Genomic DNA, 4,639 nt, shown 5'->3' on the forward strand with positions numbered 1-4,639 from the left:
TTCCGCTTTTCGATGTCAGGAGAGGTTGCCAAAGGAGAGTCGATAGTTTATAGTTTAGTCTGGTATTCTCGAACGAGATTTCCTCGAATGTACGAAAACCCATGTTCCCCTTCCTGGTTTACTGAAATAATAGTTCGTTCGAGAATACCCCTTTACGTCGTTGTTTCGATGGAGTGTTGTACAGTTGTTATTCAAGGTTTCCCAGCAACGACTTGGATACTTAATAGGAATCGTAGATTCACCAAAACATCGAATTACAATGGTCTATCCTTATACCGGTTTAGTTAATGCCTAAGTGTACATAAAGGAGTTGAAAAGAGATCTTTTCCATAATTGTATGTTCTCAAATTGTTATTTAAAACTCACGTCTGTTTTCTGGCCACAAAATAAATGTTTAGTAAGTAACGCCTCTTTAATTGCGATCCTGAAACTAAGCTTTGAGTAAAATATCTCCTGTGTAAGACACGCTGAAATTGCTTCTGAAGTGTAACCGAGCTGTATCATTTTCACCATAGGACAAGGTCAGCAAAAACTGTACGATCGACCGTTTTTCTACTGTAAAAGCGAGCATAACAGGCTGCCGTTAAAACGTTTTCGCTTAAAAACTCGACACACTTTAACGCGTACGCTTTGATCCATATCCCTCTGACGAACTTTTCAATAATGGCGAACTAACGTAAACCTAAATATAACAATCTATCTATAGGCATCGACAATTATACTGTTACCTAGCCGTGTGGCAACCTCGAGGTATATTTACGTGCAATATTTAATGCGTCAAACCAACACGTTCTCGTAGCTTATTCTCGCGTTCTGTAGACAGCTAGTCAAGAACTCCAATGATTTACTACGCAATCAAAGTCCACGATTCGTTTCTGTTCGCGGATCACAAAGCAGATTTCTAGCAAGAAAATTAACGCGTTCCACGATCGGCTGATGGCCACGGTACGCGTGAAGGTGATAAAATCTTATTTTCGCGACACGACGATAGATCTCTCACAAGGAAAGGTACGGAAGTGTCTTCCTCCAATTTTGATGAAAGTTCGTGTATCTCTTATGCAGTAAAAAATAAGGGATACGTATTTTTTTTTATCAGCTGAGACGCGACTTTAAGGGGTGAAACCACCTCTCGAAGTTTCGACCCGAAATTTTTTTGTTACAAAGAAGTTATATTTTGGAAAATTTGTTAGCACCATATTATTCTAGATAAAAAAACTGCAAACCTCGCCCATTAGAAGTTTTCGTGTATCTTCTCTGGTTTTCGAGATAGTACTTTCGGGTCGAAACTTCGAGGGGTGGGTTCACCCCTTAAAGTCGCGTCTCAGCCGATAAAAAAAAATACGTATCCCTTATTTTTGACTACATAAGAGATACACGAAGTTTCATCAAAATCGGAGGGAGATACTTTCCTGCCTTCCCTTGTCAGTTACTTTCTGGGAACACGCTGTATCATCTCTTGTCTCATTTTTATCGATCACTCACCAGGATCTTCAGCGGTTTGTGGAACCAAGCTCTTCTCCGTCTTATCCTTCGACAATCTCGATGGTGTCGTCTTCGTCTCCTTCGACGAGATTCTCGAATCATCCATTCCTTTAGCTAAAATCGGCCCTAAACTCGGAGCGAAGGAACTGGTCGTCACGGTCAGACTCCTTTGGGAGATGTGCCACCATCTTCTGCACCATGTTTCCTGAAATCCAGAAATGCCAGATTGTCGGTGAAGATTCTCCCTAGCGAAGAATAGTTCTAGACTTTACGAGAGTTCTAGAGACCGAAATGAGTTTAGCGTGTGATGGTACATTAGAATCGCTGGTGAACATTATTCCACGGTGGAAAAGGTGTTCTGAACATTCTTTTCGTGTCAACCGTAATTTGTAATGTACGTAAGAAACGGAAACAAGATCCACTTGGAACAAGATTGCATGATAGCTTCGCGATTATGTAAACAAGGCGTTGAAACGCTGACAGAACTGGACCAAATTCGCCTGTTTTTCTTGGCGACGCGTTTCCCATGCTATTTGCGTTCAATTAACCCGGTACCATCCCCGGACGGCAAATACTTGCTACTCTATTTGCACGCGATACAAATTGTCGGGTGAATCATGTTTTCGAGAACGAAATTTCAGGCATCGTAATTACGCCCTCCCACGAAATTCGGGTCTCAGTTTTCGTTTTGGGAGGAGATAATCAAACTGATTACGATCAGAATATTCTCTCGAAACGGAACATACAAAATTGAGATAATAAAAATAGAAAGACTTAGGGATTAGAATGTAAAGTAAGTAATGAAAATTAAGCACAGTCTTATACGAATTAGTGTTCGAGTCACACCTCTGATAAGAGATAGCGGAATCGTTCATACAACTGAAAATTATTGTACTTTCGAACATACGGTACCAGACGCAATTGTAACAAGTTGACCGCAATAATTTTTTGAAGATCAATTTATATATTTTCATCGAGAGTATCAATACATAAGAAAATAACGTCAAAAGAAATCCATACTATTCGTTAATTAATACCTAAAATGATTATGCTCAAGTTGTTACTGTTTTGCCTGTGACTGTATATTGTACAACTCCAGAATTTAAACGAAAAACTTCATCGTTTTTGTGTGCACAACCGTAAAGATCTGTCAGTCGGAATTCAGCGGTTTCTAAGCACATATCGCGATACAAAAGAAATTTGTTATACCCGGATAAACTCGTCATATGTGATGTATCCGGACGTCGCGAGTCTGGCGAGCATCCAGGATACGGGGTCATCGTGGGGTCACGTTGAAACTGGAGTTCGGCCAGGGTCGTGACACCATTAGACGTTTCTACGTTCGCCAGGACGCAGGAGGAAGAATTAAAACGGAAATTTTTATAATTCGAATAAATTGTCCCAACTCTGTGACACTTCCAGTCGTTTCACTTTGCACGTTTAATTCTCGATCTCTAGTGACATTTGTTGTGCAACCGAATTTTGTGGAGAATGGAGGGAAAGTAAGGTTCGTCCACTGTGGAAATTCCACACGAAATGTAGTCCACGTGGCGTCGTTACTTCGCTGAAACGGCCTGCGCTTGAAATGATACCGCAGTGCGTATCCTTTCTGATGTCGGGCGTTTCAGCTGGGACCATAAAACGACGCCTGGATCGAACAGGAGACGCGCCTCGCAAACATCGAGTCTGAAGCAGTACGTATGACATTGCATAACCGAATCCCCTATGGCATCGAGTGAAAGTGATGAATATGTAACCGGAGCTGAATTTTTAAAACCAGTATATTACCTTTTATTACACTTGTTACGCGGCTTTTGCCCATAGTGTTTTCATCTTAACAATGAATTATTCGTTTCAAGTTGAATAGAAGCTAAGCCGAAACTCACTCTTATATTACCATGGGTATACAGGGTGTCGAAAAAAGATGGGACTATCCGCAACGCCGTGAACCCAATCAGTGGAAAGGTGAAATGTTCCAATACAATATAGATCGAACGTGAGTCAAAGAGTACCCTTAGATCTTAACCTAAAAGTAACGATACCATTCGAAACGACCCGACGTCATCTCGACTTTGGAAGGGCTGTGACAATAGAGAGGTTCGCTGAATCGTAGAGAACGGTCTTCCCGCTCGTGTAAATTAATGTTGCCCTTTGTTACAAGTTCGTTTGTACACGGAACGTGTCTTGGGCCCGTGAAAACGACGCGTTTTCGTAACGAGTATTTGAATTGAATTTTCTCTTGTTGCTGTTCCATGCAGCGCTTACACAGAGAGTTCGCAAATTGGGTTAATTATTTCTATAAAGAGTGTACACAGGCTCGATCCTCATCGTGTAAGTCTCCAGGGATCCTCTTCGGGAGGATCTTCTTCATTCCAAGAGTCTCTTTTAATTTGTCCGACTCGTTTCGGTTTACTGGAATGATTAGCGGGCTCGGAGATGTTAATCTCGAGATGGAAAGCAAGAGCCTGCCGTGAAAATTCAATTGTTCTCGGTTTCATCGTCCCCGTCCTTGAATCGTTCACGCCGTAATTGCGAGTGTCGTTTCGGTGTAATGCTTCGGAATGTAGAAAATCGTGTTAAAACGCCATTATCCCGATGAAATATCTTGATTTTGTTCCTCTGGTTCTCGAAGAATGATTAATTCCCGAGCGATATTCGACGGATCGGTAGTGGAATTGAAATCAGCTGACTCATAGTTGCTATTTCCACCGTAGATCGTGTCTAATTTGGAGGAGATAGATGCTGAAGACGGATTAACGAGCTTCAATCGATTAGACACACTTTTCTGACGATGTACCAGGTACAGTTTCACTTGTTTAACACTCGATATACTTTTGTAATGCTGAATATTTTTCACGTATAATGTACGATATCGTGTACATACTGTGTATTCTACTCGATACATTCAAGACCAGAGAATGCAAATATTCTTCTTATTCTCTGTATCGAGCGTTCACCAACAGACTCCAAAATCACATCCACATTTATTCACCATTGACCGTATTCTCTTATTTAAACATCCATATGCAATTCGTGTTCCACGATTGTTTCGTTCCATTTTTCCAAACACAGCTTTTGGCCAGATCCTTGCTTTTGATACGTGTACGCCTCCCAATCGATTTCCGTGCGATCTTGTTTTTTTATTCTTCCAAGTTAT

Source organism: Dufourea novaeangliae, unplaced genomic scaffold, assembly GCF_001272555.1.
Source record: "Dufourea novaeangliae isolate 0120121106 unplaced genomic scaffold, ASM127255v1 scaffold101, whole genome shotgun sequence".
NCBI lineage: Eukaryota > Metazoa > Arthropoda > Insecta > Hymenoptera > Halictidae > Dufourea > Dufourea novaeangliae.